An 18771-nucleotide genomic window follows, 5' to 3' on the forward strand; every position below is an offset into this window, starting at 1 on the left:
TAGTTCCAAGCAGCTTACTTCGTATGAACTCATTATTTTAGTGGCCTTTTAAGACAGAGGAATGACACTGCTCAGAAATTTGTTCACATATGGCCATCAGAAGAACCAAACAGAAAATTGTTATGGCATGCATTAGAAACTGAAAAAGAAACAGAAAATAATCCTTGCTTAATTTTACTTCCTTAAATTATATTTCAAACAATTCAGATGTTGCAAAAATAAAGTACAAAGAAGTGTGTTCCATTAAGTCACTCGTCACTTCTGACAATTATTTGTATATGTGCCAAGTTGAAATGTGATGTGAAGGCCTCATTAAACTTTGATCCCATTTAAATTACGTTGGTTAGTCAGTGTAAATATCAAAGGAAGACAAGGGTGTTTCATCTCCAATAGAATCCGGCCTCATAAAGTAATGTGATACTCAAATCAACTTTCATGTTGATGACAGCTTTCCCTTTAGTGTAAATATAAATGACAAATTTTTAGGTCTCTGATACACAGACTAGAGACTGGAAAAGAAGTGATAATATCTTCCCTCAAGCTGTTTTCTGAAACTCATTGTTTTCTCAGAGATTAAAATTTATTTTCCCAACCACTGCAATATGATGAAATAATTGAATGATCAGACTTCATTGCATTGTGGAAACTTTACTGTAATGTCTAATGATTAAAATATTCCTAATATCTTGCGCCAAATAGTCATTTCTGTTTCTGTGGCAATTACTGTGGCATTAATAACCAACTTGCCATAATGTCTCTTGCTGTATTTACCATTGAAATAAAGACAGTTGCTGCCACTGGTCACTGCTGTAATGACAAAGTGAAAATGTCTTCATAATATGCATGTCCAAGAGCTCATACAGTGATAAGTTGCTTTTCTAGATAACTTGAAGAGAATGTTCAGTTATGAGGCTGAATTGAGACCATTCCCAGAAATGCTGTTGTTTGGTTCCCCTGCTTACTCATCATGAATGAATGCCTTTCTCCATACTACATTCAAAAAATAGACCTATGTTAATTTGGTGCCATGCAGTAAGATCATCAATTAATTGCAAAACTGCAGTTCAAATTGTGATCAATGTCAGTTGCATTTTATTTATTATTTTTTCAGTCTGTGTCCATTTGTAAAGTTACATCCTGCAACCTTGCTTTTATCGAGTTTCTCATATTCTGTATGATCAGAATGTTAAAAATAGTATGAGTAACACAACAGACAATGTTTATCAAATTAACTTATTTTTATGTAGTTGTGATTTATTGAGGTGCGGTCCACATTTGACTGAAAGTAGATGAACTTAGTTTTGGGAAGATGTGACTACATTTTTTGATACTGCTTTTCTTATATTGTGGGATATTTGTACAAGTAATGGCATACATTGCACAGTTGTTGCACTATCAGGAGGCCATGCCCACTTGACTTAGTCAGCAGTTATAATTTTATTGCACCTTTTGTCATTTCTGACGAATATTTTGATGTTGGTTTTATTGCACTTGTATGGTATCAACTCACTTTGAGCACTAGCATTAAAAGTATTTCTTCTGCATACTCAGGTACAGTTTAGAGTAGGCCGGTACCCTGGAAACAGTCATTTCACTGATTGTCTTGTCCATGCTTACGAACGAAATGGGAAGTCTAACACCATTCCCCTTTCTGTATTATTTTGCTGGATCAAAACTACACTGTAAATGAAAGCCTGTAGTATCATGCAGACAAAGCGAACAGTTGCCATGACATTAATAAATATGTTTTATTTATGAAGTATTTCATAGGTGTTAATTAGAACATTATATAGCATGACTCATGTTTCTTGCATTTAATGAAAAAGTTTTTCCGTGATGTGGAAAGAAGCCAGAGATGTCCTTTTAAGTGTAATGTGGTAGAATGAAATGACAACATTTTTCACATAGAATGCAGTGACATCTTCCACATGGACTGTTGTTAAGTGTACATATTCGGAACTGCTGTTTTGATTGTTGTGCCATTCCCACCATAATATGCATCAAAGCATAATCACTCCTTTCAAAATGACACAGTCCTCATGTCAATTGTTAACGTATTTAAATTGCTGTTAACTTCCTATCATACAGTAGTCTTAATACCCACTGTATGTGCACCAGATGTGACGCTTGACAGCCAAAGCTCTAGGAACTCACGGAGTACTACCTGGCATGCACAGAAGAAATTAAATAGCTTAGGATGACATAAAGTAGACAGGAATGATCACATGAAGCACTACAGTCTTTCATATACCATATGGTTATAATTAAAGTGCAGCCACTTACGGAGGTCCTGTGTGGGCTATAATTATCATATGGCAGTGGTGTTGATAATGAAATTCTAAAACACAGATGAACTTGGTGACACACCTAGAAGTGGAAATTATTGACGAGGTCCCTGTTACTGTAATAGACCATTCAGCATACGACCCAGGTAGTACTTGTACTTACGCTCTGTCAGAAGTATTGTCCATCCCATGGTAAACAGTTCAAAAAGCTGTGTGTTGTATTTCACACTCATACCTCTATGAGATCCAGATGGTGCAGCAGCTGAAACCTCATGATTTGGAGCAACGTTCTGAATTTGCTCTTTGGTTTCTGGCACTGACTGAAGTTTATGATAAGAGGCTGAGCAATATTTTATGGAGTGACGAGGCACACTTTATACTACAGGATGCAGTTAAGGCAGAGAAATGCCAAATTTGAGGTACTGTTAAACCACGTGTTGTGCATGAAGAGCCATTACACTTGCAGTATATGACTGGTATAGTGTGGATCACCAGCACCTTTATTCTCTACCTGTGGGCAGGGGGACAGTCAAGTGTGCTATGACGTCTGCATGTATCGAAACCTCTTTGTACAGCATGTGATTCCTGTTTTGGAAGAGCGCCTCTGTGTGGAAACCACTATTGTCATGCAAGATGGGGTGACACCTCATGTTGCTCACCCAGTGAAAGGTCTGATTAATGCAACCTTCCATGGATATGTCTCCATATCCATGGCCTGCAAGGTCACCTGATCTGAATCAAAGTGACTTTGGCTATCTAAAAGAATGCATGTACCAGGTACACATATGGTCTCTACCTGATCTGAAAGCCAGTAAACAAGAACATGTTTCTCAGATTGTACCAGAAATGCTGTGAGCAACTGTTGCTCACATCGTTTTATGGATGCAGCATTGTGTAAGTGGCAGTTTAGAATAAAGTAAACATTATGCATTTCTCACTTATTTAACCTTTTCTGCCCAGGTCTGTTCCTAATCCATTACGTTTAGAAACATTTTTATACATCCTTCTTGTATTCACAGTGCCAGATTTTCACCTGGTGGCCAAAATTGACACTCCCCCCTTTTTTTCCCTTCAAAGTCAATTGGTTCCACATTAACGCATTAGAATATATACAAAGTTTTACTGCCATATCATAATTACAGCCCAAAGTGGACCACTGTGAGTAGCTGCACTTTAATTAATGAATAACCACTTGACAGATGGCAAAGAATCCTTTTTCTTGTACATATGAACCATGAGTTATGACAGTTGAAATTGCGACTTTGAATAAATACATAAAATAGCGTTCCAGATGGAAAATGTTATTGTTCATAAAATTCTGCAGGATGGTGGACATTACTAAACAGAAAATAATATTGAAAACAATATAAATTCCTTGATGGAAGAATATGTAAAATAAGGGAAAGGCAATCAACCATCTGCAGCAGACCAATGCATGGCACACAGGAACATGTAAAAGGAAACATGAATCAACTAGCTTTTGCTCTTTCTCTGGTAAAAGTATTCAGACACCCATAGGCATGGTGAGAGTGATCATTGATTACCGATTACTTACAGCACTTGCTGAAGTAGACAAAGGTGGGGAGGAGGTAGGGAAGGACTCGTGAGACAACGGGAAGGGGTAGCATAATAGTGTCTGGCAGGTCGTTTCGCAGATGACTCAACAGCTGCACAACAAGATAAAAGGAGTCTGGAGGATAGAGTATATAAGAAGGAATGGTGGGAAGGGAGGGGAGGCAAGAAGAGGAAGGTGGAGATGAATAGGGAGAGCAGAGAGAAATGGAGAGAGGGTCAGAGGGAGGAGGAAGAGTGGTGGGAAAAGGTAGTACACGATCTGGCAGGAAAGGGGCAGTGTAGACAGAAGAGAAAAGGAAAAAGGTAAGGTGAGGAAGTAGGAAACATGTTTGCTGAGGTTTAGGTCAGGAGGATCATGAGAGTGCAAGATATGTGCTGTGGAACAGTTCCCACTTACGTACTTCAGAGAAACTAGTGCTGGAAGGGAGTATCCAAATGGTAGAGTACTGAAGCAACTGTGGAACTCATTTGTGTTGTGGTGTGCAACGTGTTCAACAATTGGGTGGTCAAGTTTGCAGTTTGCTACATTCATGACAGTAGACAGTTGTTTATTTGATTGTGCCCTCATAGAATGTTGTACAGAAATTGCAGCATAGCTGATGTATAACATGAGTTCTTTCACGTGTGGGTCTCCTGTTTATTGGGTAGGAGGTGGCTGTAACCCAATTACAGCAGCAGGAGATATTGGTGGGCATACAGAACAGCTCTTGCAGCTGGGTCGGCTACAAGGAAATGAAAAATGGGGTGCAGGGTTGGGAGCAGGATTGGATTAGGGATGGGCAAGGATATTCTGTAGGTTGGGTTGTCGTGGATCTCTAATTGGGGTGATTTTTGATAGGACATCCCTCATCTCACATCATGCCAAGTGGTAGTCAAAGCCCTGGTGAAGGATGTGGTGGAACGTTTTGACACTGACTTGATCCTGGTTGATCAGAGGAACTGGTTGTCTCGTAGGTTCACTGGTGTCGGAGGAGGAGATGGCATGGGAGATTTGTTAATATATTAGTTGGATAGGATATTGTCTGCCAATAAACTCTGTGGTAAGGTAAGTGGTACATTTCAATGACTTCTACTTTCCAATAAGGTAGAGCATCCAAGTGTGGTGAGGCGGTAAGTATGTGACACCCTCACACGGGATAGGTGACAGCTTTCAAAGTGGAGGTTCTGTCGTTGGTTGGTGTGGTTGAAATGAACAGGCACATTTATGAAGCCATCTGGGTGCTGTAGTTAAACATCTAGGAATGTGCCGTTTTGAGTTGAGAAGGGCCAGTTGAAGTGGATATGGGAGGAGGTGTAGAGGTTATCGTTGGTTGACAGAAGGCTGTCCCTGCCCCAAGTCCAAAATGTGAAAATGTTGTCATTGGAACTGAACCAGGCAAGGGTTTTAGGTGTTGAGTGGATACAAAGGATGCCTCCAGTTGGCTCATAAACAAGTTGATATAGAATGGTACCATGTGATTATCCAAGGCAGTACCACAGATTTGTTTACAGATTTGGTTTTTGAAAGTGAAACAGTTGTTGGTCAGGATGTAGTTGGCTGGGGGTTTAGGAAAAGGCTGACGGGTTTGGTAGCGGGATTACTTTGGGAAAGTTGGGATTCTATGGGAATGGGGGCTTTGGTGTGTAAGGACAGCACATCCACAGTGACAAACAAGGAGTTTGGTGGTAATGGGACAGGGACTATGGAAAGGCAATGGAGGATGTAAGCAGTGTCGTAAATTTAGAGTGATAGGTTCTAGATAGTAGTTTAGATGTGTTTGTCACCAAAGAAAAAGGTTTGTCCTGAGGAAGCATTGCACCCAACCACAATGGCATGACCAGTGGGGAGAACAGTGAGGTTGGATTTGTGGAATTTGGAGAGTAGCTAAAAGGTAGTAGTGCGGGTTGAGGATGGAGATGGATTCAGGTGTCAGGTTTTGGGATGGACTGGGGGGATTAGATCATGATTAAAAGATTTGTATGCAGAGGTGTTGGAAAGATGATATAGAACATTTAGCCACAGAGTCACTATTATTCAAGACTAACATGGTGTAGCATTTATCTGCAGGAAGCAAGATAAGGCTTGGATTGCTTTTTGCGTTATGGATAGTTCCGTATTCGATAATATTGATGATGAACTCACCGGGGAGGGCCTTAGGAATGGCAGGTAAGGCCAGGTTAGAAATGAGGAATTGCTGTAAGACAACCAGGGATTACTGGATAGAAGGGGAGGAGGGTCGTGGTTGGAGGGATGTTGGAACTGATTTAAACAAGGTTCTGTTTGAGGTTTTATTTGGTTGTGGTCAGTGTGGTGCATGGTGAAGAAATATTTCCACTATAGAGGACTGGCACAGGAAAGAGGCTTGTTTCCAAGTGCACATGGTTGAAAATAGGTTTTGGTCCTAAGGAGTGTACTGAAACTATCTCATCCACAAAACTCACTGCTCCTGAATACGCATCTGGTAACACTGTTTTTCAACCTTTCTGCTAAAGTTATGATCTCTGCAGAAGTCTAGATACTTAATAAAGGACTTACCTGTAGCCCAAAGTTTAACCATGCTGGACTCAAGGATGTTCTCGCCTTTACTAGTTCTCTGCAGTGGAGATATTTCTTCACCACACACCCCACTAATAACGTCAACCATAACCCCACAAAATCTCTTCCTTAACAACCTTTCCACCATGGACGCCGCATCTGCTCTGGAAACGACAAGGTGTCAAAATACATCACTCACCTTACCGGAACTGTTATTAGCGCACAGTATTCTATCCAACTCATTCATAAACAGATCTCCCATGTCATGTCCTCCTCTGACACCAGAAAACCTGTTAAACAGCACCTGACCAGATTAATTTGATTGTCCTGTATAGCCCTGGTCACGAAAAGTTCCATAACAACCTTCATCAGGGCTTCAACTACCTCTTGGTGTGGCCTGAGGTGAGGGATGTCCTACCAGCAATGCTACCAATGTCACCCCAAATTAGAGATCCACTACCTACCCAGCCTTCAGAATATCCTTGTCATCCCTACTCCAACCCTGCTGCCAGTCGTACATCCCATTTGTCACATCCTTGTGGTCAACTCAGCTGCGAGATATGTAACAGTCACCCACTACCAGCTCTTTCTGGAGTTGAGTTACAGCCATCTCCTATCCAATAAACAGAGCGTCATGCGAAAGCAGCCATGTTATGTATCAGCTATGCTACAGTTACTGTACTGCATTCTGTGAGAGGATGACAAGTAAACAACTGTCTACTTACATGAAGGAACTGTGGCAAACTGCAAACTTGGCCATGCAGTTGCTGAAAATGGTGCACACAACACAAATAATGTCAACAGCTGCTTCAGCATGCAAGCCATTTGGATACCCCCTTCCAGCACAAGTTTCTCTTAAGTTTGCAAGTGGGAATTGTTTCCCCAGCATATCGCATGCTCTTGCAATTCCGCTCTCTTCTCACTCCACGCTCTGTACCCCACTTCATCACCCTTCCTCCCCTCCCCTCGTTCTCCCCCCTTCTCTCTTTTATATATTTTATCCTCCAAACTTCTTTTGTATAGTGTAGGTGCCGACTCATCTGTCAAAGAAGCTGTCACCACATCCCGTTACCCTCCTCGCCTCGTGTGTCCTTGCCTACCCCCTACTTAACTCCATCCGCCCAGACAGCTGCTTTCAGGAATCAATAATCAGTAATCAGTGCTGTTGCAACCAGGGCAGTGTGTGTTCTGGTGTCTGTGGGCGTTGTGTACATGAATAGTGTACTTTTGCTGGATAAAGAGCTTAAAAACTAGTGTGAATACTGTAGAAAATAATAGTAAAATATCACACTTGTATATCGTGTGTGTGTGTGTGTGTGTGTGTGTGTGTGTGTGTGTGTGTGATCATAAAAAAACAGTAATATTAAAGTACATAAAACAGTTGAAATCAGTATCATTAGTTTTGAGAATAATTTGAAATTGTGTTCAATGGAGTAAAATGAATTTTTCAACAGTAAAATCTTTGAAACTTCCTGGCAGATTAAAACTGTGTGCCAGACTGAGACTCGAACTCTGGACCTTTGCCTTTTGGGGGCATGTGCTGTGGCTAAGCCATGTCTCCGCAATGTCCTTTCTTTCAGGAGTGCTAGTTCTGCAAGGTTTACAGGAGAGCTTCTGTAAAGTTTGGAAGGTAGGAGACGAGGTACTTGCAGAAGTAAGGCTGTGAGGACATGGTGTGTGTCTTGCTTGGGTAGCTCAGTTGGAAGAGCAGTTGCGTGAGAAAGGCAAAGGTCCCGAGTTCGAGTCTCGGTCCGGCACACAGTTTTAATCTGCCAGGAAGTTTCACATCAGTGCACACTCTGCTGCAGAGTGAAAATTTCATTCAGTAAAACCTTTAATCCCCTATCAGGTGATATTATACAAGATTTTTGAGTAATTGATTTGTAAATAAAATCCACCATTCCTTGCTGCCATGTAATTTATTTCTTCCACGTGCATGATTAAATCAGTTTTCAGTAAAGCATCTACAACTAGTGACAGAAGACTAATAGGGCTCCACACCAAAAAGGGCAAACAATATGAAAATTTTGAAGAAAAATGTTCATGACATGAAAATATGCTTATGTTTTGTAAGAGAAGTGATAGTGCAACCTCCAGTATCTGACCAGAAGAGAGGAAAGCGAGATGATGACAACAAAAAAAGGGAAAAACTGTAAGTAATCATTTATTCACATAAAAAAACAAGATGCGAACTACTTTGTAATCTACAAAATTTTCTATAGGAAAAAAGATGCCTTTTAAAGTAAAAAGCGAAATGCATCTGGAAAAAATAAAATACATTGCAGCAAGAAAAGACAGGCTTTGTTTACAAATTGGATACTTCTGTGATTGCTACAGGTGATGGCCTTGCAAACAAACTTGTTATTTTTGAATAGGATCGTCCAAACTCAGTAGACTGAATCCTATGTTTGAACAGAGGTGGAAACTTGGGGGTAGATTTTTACTTCAACACTGAAACTGAAAGTTTACTATGCTACCGTTGTAAGTTACTGATTCATGCGATTGTCGGTAGAGGTCTCTATGGTGCATTTAGTTCCCTCTAACATTTCTGTATCCAATGTGTCAATATTATGAAAAGGGTAGTTGCTATTCACCATATAGCAGAAATGCTGAGTTGCAGATAGGCACAACAAAAAGATTTCACAAAGTAAGGTTTCAGCCAACAGGGCCTTTGTAAAAAAGAAAAAACACACACACACACACACACACACACACACACACACACACACACACACACACACACACACACAACTCAAACACAAATGACTGCAGCCTCTGGCAGCTGAAACCACACTGCGAGCAGCGGCAGCAGCAGCAGTGCATGATGGAAGAGGCAACTGAGTAGGGGTTGGAGGTGGCTGGGACAGGGACAGGTAGGAATAGCAGGGTAGGGGTGGGGAACTGTGAAGTCCTGCTGGAGAGCGTGTAGGAATGAGGTGGAGAGAGGGTAGAGGAGATAAGTGCAGTCAGGAGGTTAGACAGAGTGCAGGGGCGAGATTGGCGGACAGGGGAGGGGGTGGTAGAGAAGAGGTGAGTTGTAAAAAGACTGGGTGCGTTGGTGGAATAGGGGGCTATGTAGTGTGGGAAAGGTAACAGGGAAGGGGCTGGATGGGTAAGAACAGTGACTAACGAAGGTTGAGGCCAGGACGGTCACAGGAATGTAGGGTATATTACAGGGAGAGTTTCCAGCGACGAAAATCAAAAAAAGCTGGTGTTGGTGGGAAGGATCCTTAAGGCACAGGCTGTGATGCAGTCATTGAAATGGAGAATTTCATGTTGGGCAGTGTGCTCAGCAACAGGATGGGCCAGGTGTTTATTGGCCACAGTTTATCGGTGGTCATTCATGTGGACAGACAGCTTGTTGGTTGTCATTCCTACATAGTATGCATGCGTATGTCTGAAAGATTGGGATGGAGTGAACTGGTCTGGGTGCAAGTGGAACAGTTGCACACCATAGCCTCTACCTTCTTGTTCAGTCCTGGCTGGTAGGCCTTTCACCATGTTAGATTTATTTGTGACATGCCCCAGAGTCTGCGATGGAGAAGTTGGAGAACTTTAGGCCGCTGTGCAGTTGGGATGATGACACAGTGAATAGTTGAGTCAGCCTCAAACAACGGTGGGAGAGGTGAGTACACAGGCCTGTGGTTCCATATTGTATGTGGGCTATCCACGGACACACAGCACATGATGCTGCACGAGCTAGGGTCACAACACTGTGGCGATCAATGCTACTGTAATGAGAAACCCGACCCAGGTGTGTTACCATTCCACGTATATGTGAAAACACGAGGTTTACTTATAGTCAAAGGCCGGGTCTGGTCCTGCGAGGAGGCATGATATTGTGTCCACATTTGTGTGTCATGCTGTGGACTTACATTTAATCCACAATTTCAGGAGCCGAGGAAAATTGCCTAGTGCTGGAACTTTCGCGTTGTCTGCTCCGGAATCAGAGTGTGTGGCCCAAAGAGCACTATTGTAGGCTTGAGGTCTGTAATGAATGTAACCTTATCCCCAAATAGGTAAACATGATATTTCTTCATTGTGAAGATAATGAATGACCAGAGCTTCTTTTTCTATCTGTAAGCAAGTATTTTGAGTGGATGTTATACTCTTTGATGCATAAGCAGTCAGTTTCTTAATATCGTCATTCCTATGCACCAGTGCCATAAGGAGAGGCATATGCAGCCAAATCAGTGGACACAGTGGGTGGAAAAAAGCATAAGAGAGTGTGCCAAGTGATAAAAGATGCTTAAACTACATGGAAGTGCGCTAGTAGACAGTTATCCACCTGTGCTAAACACCTTTCTTCTGCAGTCGTTTTAACAGATTTTTAATATGGGCCACTTGTGGGAGGAACTTTTAATAATTCATCTTTCCAGAAAAAAAAGAAAAAAAGAAAAAAAAAAAGGGCTGCAGCTCCCTAAATTTCGATGATGGCGTAGTGTGTCATTAGATGGGACATTGTGCTCAGTGGGTTGGAGCCTTTTTTGTCGAGCAAGTGTCCAAGGTATTCCACTTGCTCCAGAAAAACTAACTTTTGTGCAAATGGCACTTAAGCCCAGGGTTACACTGATTAGTTGGGGCATTATCACCACGTACCTAATAGCTGGTATGTTCACCTTTGGTGTGGATAACAGTGGCAATGCGTCATGGCATGGAAGCATTGAGGCCTTGGTGGGTTGCTGGAGGCAGTTGGGGGCGCGCGACACACACACACACACACACACACACACACACACACACACACACACACACACACACCAATTTTTCACCTGGCCAGTGCTCTTCCTTGTAATTGGTATGCATAGGTTCGACTTTGAGATATAATGCACGCAATAACTACCATGTTTTTTTTTATTATTTGATCCTGATAGGGCAACAGTTTTCATGCATTTTTAAGCATTTTTCATACATATTTTAAGGTTTTTATGATGCATACCATCTGGTCTCTAGTTATTAAGATTTTTGGAGAAATTTGGGTAACTATGCTACTACATTTGTTATATTAATACAATAATTTATTCAGTTGTTAAAATATCTGCTTAATTTCAACTATAAATGAGGAAGTTATATGTTGGTTTCAGTATAATGAAGTGCAACCACCCCTACCAATATTGTTAAATGATAGTCCAATAAATTAAAGTACTTTGATGAGAATTGTAAGACAGCACCCCACCCCCCCCCCCCCTCTCTCTCTCTCTCTCATAAATTATGACAGACAGTTTGGAGATGCCCATCTTTTTTATAATGAGTGCAATGTGCTCAGCAGTCCAGACAGTCTGTGCACGTGTGTGCAGTAAAGCAGTTAGGACAAAACGAAAGACCCCACTGCCCAAGCCAGCAGGGTGTGACTGGCTGTTCATAGACCATTAACACATCAGAAATTAATTATGACAAAGCCATCAGGAAATAGGTTTGTGAGTATTCTACACTTGCTCCAAGGTAGGATGATCTGTAACGACGTACAACGTTTGATACTGATCTGAGTGTCTGACATCTGGAGGATTTGGTGTTAGTAGAAACAGTTGGTGTGTGTGTGTGTGTGTGTGTGTGTGTGTGTGTGTGTGTGTGTGTGTGTGTGTGTGTGTGTGTGTGTGTGTTTTACCAATAATATAAAATAATGTCAATATTTATACAATCTGACTTCTGTGCAAATCCAGTGTAGTAATTTGAATGTTGTAAATAAGTGTGATGAATGATTAGAATAATCAGTGTTTATTACCCCATATAGGAAAATATGTTCAAAATTTTTTTCAGTCATTCAACATCCATGACAAACGCTCCACTTGAAATCTGTGGAAGGTACATTAGCATACCCATATATTTTTTTTTCTTCATTGTAAATATTTATTGGTACTCTTGTTCTTCTGGCATGTTCTACACCCTGAAGGATCTCCTCACTATGGGTCATTGGAAATGAAAAGTGCAACTAATCTAATCTCATCTAGCAGCCATCATAGAATTCTATGCCTTCTTGCAGGTTTTTAGAATTGCTGGGTTGAGCTACCAGAGTGGAGGCACAGCAAATGCACAAAGAATGCTACATTTTCCATTCAGTATTTCCTGAAAATGAAAACAAAAATTTTATGTGTCTGTTGACTAACCTACTTCCTGGAAACAAAGGGAAAACATTGCTTGCACATATCCATGTGTTTCTCTCTCTCTCTCTCTCTCTCTCTCTCTCTCTCTCACTCACACACACACACACACACACACACACACACCAACCATGTGAATGCTATGTAATATTTTTATTTACTAACAGAATGCACTATGCTTTTTTGCCTGTTGCTTTATTAAAGGTTTATTTGTTGCAAATTTTTTTATACTGAAAACTAATTTGATCATTTTTTAATGTTCTGTTTGCTACGGCCTGTCTTGTGTTAACAAACAGGATTGTAGGCTCTGCTGATTACACCAATTTATTACTTTATTAAAGCAAGAAGGTATAAGAAATACATTATGAAGTCGTTAGTAATGATAAAACTTAACGATGTTCATTTGGTGGTGGTGTCCTATTTCATTCAGCTGTCACAAAGAAAAACCATCCATCCTGTAACATAAGATTTTATTGAAAACGGCAGGTTTTTTATTTTATATATATAAAAATTAATGTAAAGTTTAATGCTTTGTAATCAGATATCTTTGGTGTTATCTATTCACCTCAACTCCGGGTCTCAACTAATATTTATGGCCCAAAAAAATTTGTGTTGTAATGGCTCTTAGCAGAGGTACAGCATGTAATTAATTTTTCAAAGGAAATCTGTATTGTACAAAATTAAGTGGATGGTTAACTGGAAAGGTGTACATTTCAGCTTCAGACACTTTACCTTGACAATCTTTCAGGAGTGGTGTATAAGCTTAACAGACCCATCCAATTTATTCTTACTTTAATGAAGGTACAACTACTCTGTGGTATCAGCAGAAGAATGTACATCAACATAGTGCACGGACTGTTGCAACATAGAAAATAGAAACTTGAGTTCAGAGATTTTCTTTCCAAATTTACATCTTACTGATTTTCAGCCTTCAGCCTGACAGCGAGTTGTTACTTTAACCTTGTGTAGTAGTTCTTGCTGTGTAGCATGGAGGCACCTACACTGTAGAATTTTATGTCTCTTTGTTGAATTAAGTACTTTGTGAAGTGAAGTGAACTTAATAACTTGCATTTGGGAAAATTAAGCTTCCAAGCATATAGTATACCATATGCAACTGCTCTGAACCAGAATTGCGAGGTTTTGTGAACATTATCACTTTGTGTGGATAGCTGAAACACCTTGGTGTGTAATGTACCAATGGCAACCTGGAAATCAAGATGGGCACATCAGGGTATTTACAAAGGTACTACCCTTGATGTGTGGAATTTGGGACAAGGGCCACGTTAATATGGCACAGGATGTTACATAGTTTGGACAAGCAACAGAAGACTGCTTGTAAATATGCTACGAATATACTGTAATGGTTTTCTTTACGTTGTGGCATGTAAGTTATTGCCCGTGGGAGGTAATTTGATGTAGTTATTAAGAAGTGAAGATAAGATTGGATGCTAACAATGTGTGCTCTTAGTATTCTTTATTTGACATTGTACACTGAATATTAGAGATCAGTTAGCAAAATAACTCTTAATCTACACATTGACAGGTGTCCATTTTCAGTTAAGCTACTAATGGGTCTTCCCAATAAAATTCCTTGTTTGCTGTTGACTATATTACTATCTCCATTTGAACTGTTAGAAACGCACTCCTTAATTCATATCATTGCAAATGTAATTTGCTTAAATGCACTAGGTAAAAACATCGACACTCATTTTTCATGCCATTTTTACCTGGAAATATTCTGTATTGTTTCCTGGTGTGATTTTATGGTCCAGTTATTTGAAAGAAAGGTGAACATAATTAAAGTTTACTAAGCTGTCATAGGAACTGAAATACTTTCATAAAGTATGTTGTAACCATAGTGGATTGCAGTAACCACATTGATATACATATGAATTGGCTACAAAGGCTTACATCAAAACAAAGACTCAAATCTGAGTTTCCTGGTTTTCATGAGCACCCTCTGTACAATTACTGGTCAAGCTCACCTCAGAGGAATTTATGGCTGGCCAGCACACATGTCTGGGTCATCCAGTGATAGTGCTACTGCTTTAAGTAAACCAGGGGATCTGTATCCAAGGCTTCATTCCACCCACAAATTCTCAGTTATCACTTTTGATGCATTCCACATTTTCATAATAGTGCAGTATGTACTTCCTCACAAAAGACATAGTGGAAATTTGAAGTGAAATATTCATTCTGCCCCACAAAGAAAAAAGAATGAAAGTTTTTGTTGCAAGTAATGTCAAATAACATTACATCTCATATATCAACTGACCTGTTGTAACTTCATCAATAGTTGCTAGTATTGATTTATTAGTATTATGTGTTTTGGAGTATTTCACATCCAAGGCAAAACGAGAAAATTTGAACAGTGTTGGTGGAGACTAAATGTCCTCAGTTTGCAGATTGCTAGAGGCTTTTAGCATTTTCACATTTGACAGTTCCTAGGGTTATTGTTTCCATCCACAGCCTGTGGTCCCTATTAACTGAACTTGTTATACTTCTAAAAGTAAAAAAATCTGAACTTTTATTATTTTATGTTTGTTATTATCATAAATACGATATAAGATGAGAAATCATTTTACAGGTTTGTATGGTTTTCTTAGGAACTATTTCCATAAAATTGCTACATAGTTGTATGTGTCTGTGATGTCTGCAAAACATTAGTCTCCATGAGTTTGTGTCTGAAGTTATTCAGCTCCAATGAATATCCACAATGAATAAACATATTGAGAAGCTGTCTGTTGATGAAAATAGTTATTTAGCAAAGGAAGAAACAGTTGAAATATGGATAACAAAGTATATTCAAGAAACTCTCTCTTATTGACAAATACTTCAAAACTTTATTTGATTCTCACATCAAATTAAATCCACTGTTAACAAACTTTTTGTTCATGTATTATTAAGTGTTCTGCAATGTAGTACAACAGTGATCATATCGAAAATAATAATGTCTTGCCAGGCATGTTTTGGTGCTATCCTATGAAAGAAAAATGTGCAAAATTGCACTAAAAACCTAATACAGTCCAAATGTCAGGTTTGAACAAATAGAGGCACTTCATTGCATCTGTGATTAATTTCTTCCCTCTGTAGCAGAGCAGTCTGATAGTCACATGGAGAACCCAGATTCTATAGTTAGTAGTGCCGTGATTTTTCTATGTTGTGTATGTTGAAACAATGTACATATATCCTTGTGAATGTTACTGAAATGATGATTGGTGGCGAAATAGTGTGTCTGGTTTCATAAGCTAGCATTAACAACTTTGAATGTATAATGTTTATTTGTACATTTCTTCTTCTAAATCCATCAAATTGAGTAGATACATCTAGGTGGATGCAGGCTGATAAAATGCTGATATGGAACAAATAAAAAGAAAGAAGTCAGTGGCTATACAGTATTTTTCACAATTGCTATTGCAGACTTCTAGGGGTTGTAGAGAGGACTTAAAAGATAGTTTTAATGAGAAAGTCGTCTCCATAATTATATCATTTAAATGTAAAATAAGTTTGAAGGATGGATCAGTTTTAAATTTTCTGCTTCATGTTATGCGCACAACAGAATCAACAAATTCTAACCTGTGTACTCCACAGGATGTAGTCCCTATGGCAGTTCTTTTGTCAATTGCACAAGGTGTCTCTATGACATCTGCTTATGTACACAGGGTCACAAACTGTGTAATGTGCTGAACAGTTGCATTTGTTGCTGGCAGAACTTGTGCAAGGAGATCTTCAGGCTGTATATATATGGCCCCACAAGTAAAATTGAAATTAGTTAACTCTGGCAATTTTTGACATATCCAGATTTCACACTGTATGTTTGGTTGAGATGCTTGTGGAGGCCACGAGCAAAATGTGCAAATAAACTGTCATTTTCGAACCACATTTGCTGGTGAGATGACAGTGACAAATCGTCCACTAACTTCACCAGTACTTCTTGCGGGAATGCGTACCATGAAGTTGAAGATTTGAAAGTGATTAGATGCTCAAACTTGTTTTATATTCAAATGGTACATTTCCAGACATGTGTTCCATATCAAAACTTCATCTGCTAAGTTCCTTGTACAATCCATAGGGGCCTTTACTATGAAACACCCTGTAAAGGCAAATATTAGTGCTAAGGCACAGGCCCAACAATTCAGTGAACATTGTATTAACAGTATTTCTGAATACAGTGCCACAGTTGATCAGGAGAAACGAAAGTTGTAGTACTGACAGTCCAAATATTCGTGGTTGTTGGTGACATCACCTGGTCGCTTTCCCATAAGTTATTTGAACATTGTATATGCTGGGACAAACTAAGGTCTCGTGCTGTAAATATGTTTTTCCTCTTAAAATAACATTATTTTATCCATAACACATTAAGTCCAGAGGGTAGTAGAATTTGACCAATGTTGCAGCAGGCAATGTGGATTTGAGAACAGTCCACATATCACAGATATTTGTGCCCCACAAAGGAATCTTCAAGATAATTAAGTTTTGGATACTAACAACTCTGTGTTTAAAGTATGCCAGGATTTCCTTAATCCTCACTACAGTAGAATTAAGGGGTCTTGCCTCAAATGTTAGCAACCACCATTTGCAGTGTTAATGCAGTGAACTTATGTTTTACTACAAAGAGAGAGGAAATTCAGCTGTAGCCATCATTATAAACAAGATAATTAAATATACTGTAGAACCTGGCTATAACAACATTCAAACTATGTTCTTATAAACAAGTGTTGTTGTAACTGAGATTTGTATTTTCAGTCTGTTACAGTGACACATGGAAAATAACAAATTTATTTAGCCTTGATTTATTTTGCATATAGTAACCACTCTTCAGTTTACATGGCTACAGTATATAGAGCAGTATGTTGAGTACTTGCCAAACTTCTTTGCGTAGGAGTGAAGTAATCAGTCATTTTACTCTGCTGTCTATTTGCTCAGTACATGCTTTCTAAATTTCGTTTTTTGTTAATTATTTCATTTGAAATTTCACTGCTCCCTCCCTTAGCTTCATAGAAAATGCTCACAATTCTAATAGCTTGTAAAGTGTCACTCACAGTAGGCAAAAGCACTTTATTTCTTTCTTCTTCCTATTCTTCATCTCCCTCACTCATTTAATGGTCACTGCAGCACTGATTCTTCACTTCATTTGCAATTTTGTATTCAGTTTGCACTTCGTTTGTAACAAGGTCGTCTATTGTTGCATGCACTTCATAGTCACACTGATTGAGAATATCACAGTGGATTTTTGGCAATAATGCAGATAGTGGCAGATCATCATCGTAGTCAAATGTATCTTCAGTTTTGGCAGCATTTTTTCCTTCACTTGTGATTTCTACGTGACAGAATATTTATTGGTGGTTTGGGCTGTGACCCTGCTCCAAACTTGATAGAATAATCCTGCTTTTTCTCAATACTTTGTAACAATTTCACTAATATGAGCTTATGATAATGGCATTTCAGACTCCTCATTACTCTTTGGTCCACAGGCTGCAGTGGGCTTGCTATATTTGCAGAAAGAAAGACAAACTTAATAGTCTCCAGACAAGAGAGTATAGAATGTGCTGTCCAGTTGTCAACTAGAACCAGTATCTTCCTTTTCTGATTTCCAAGTGTGTGATCCTAAAACCTTATTTGCGTTTCAAAGAGTTCGGAGTTCATCCTGGACTTATTGGCACTGTAATACGCTGGCAGATTTTTTTCACCCTTGAAACACCTACGATTTTTGGATTTACTAATCACAAGCAAATTTTCTTCTCTATTCTACATGAATTAGCACAAACCAAAATTGTTATTCATTTTTTAAATAATTTTATCACCAACACATTTTTCACCCTTGATTTTTGGAATTTTGTCAAGTGTCAATTTAAAGAAAATGCCAGTCTTGCCTTCATTAAAGATGTCACAGTCTGCATAGCCTTCACGAATTGTTGTCCACATGGTAGTAAGCCATAGTTGGATTGTTTCAGTATTCATAATGTTGACTTCACCAATCACTTTGCCAAAAGTAATGCCAAGACGTTTGAATTTGTCAATCCAGCCACTGTTGCACTCAGATTCCTCTGTTTTAATTTCTTGGGAAATTCTTATGCTTTCACCATAAGGAGATGTCCACTAATGGATACATTGATTCTTCTGTTGCTTGAACCATTTGAGCAGTACTTCATTCATGTTACTGTGTTCAGCTTCTCATAACCGCTTAATTTTAGTTCCATTTTTTTCAAACACACTAACAATTTTATCCTTGTTCTTTCAAATCATTTGGACTGTGGAATTTAAGAGACCAAATTGGCTATATATGTTGACCTTTTTA

General features: G+C 39.2%; 1 protein-coding gene across 3 annotated transcripts in view; it reads left to right on the forward strand.

Annotated features, from left to right (window-relative positions):
• Positions 1-18771, forward strand: part of LOC126281242 (ubinuclein-1) — a 338292-nt gene that overhangs the window by 141346 nt on the left and 178175 nt on the right. The gene's annotated exons all lie outside the window — the stretch shown is intronic.

This window comes from Schistocerca gregaria, chromosome 7 (assembly GCF_023897955.1).
Source record: "Schistocerca gregaria isolate iqSchGreg1 chromosome 7, iqSchGreg1.2, whole genome shotgun sequence".
Lineage (NCBI taxonomy): Eukaryota > Metazoa > Arthropoda > Insecta > Orthoptera > Acrididae > Schistocerca > Schistocerca gregaria.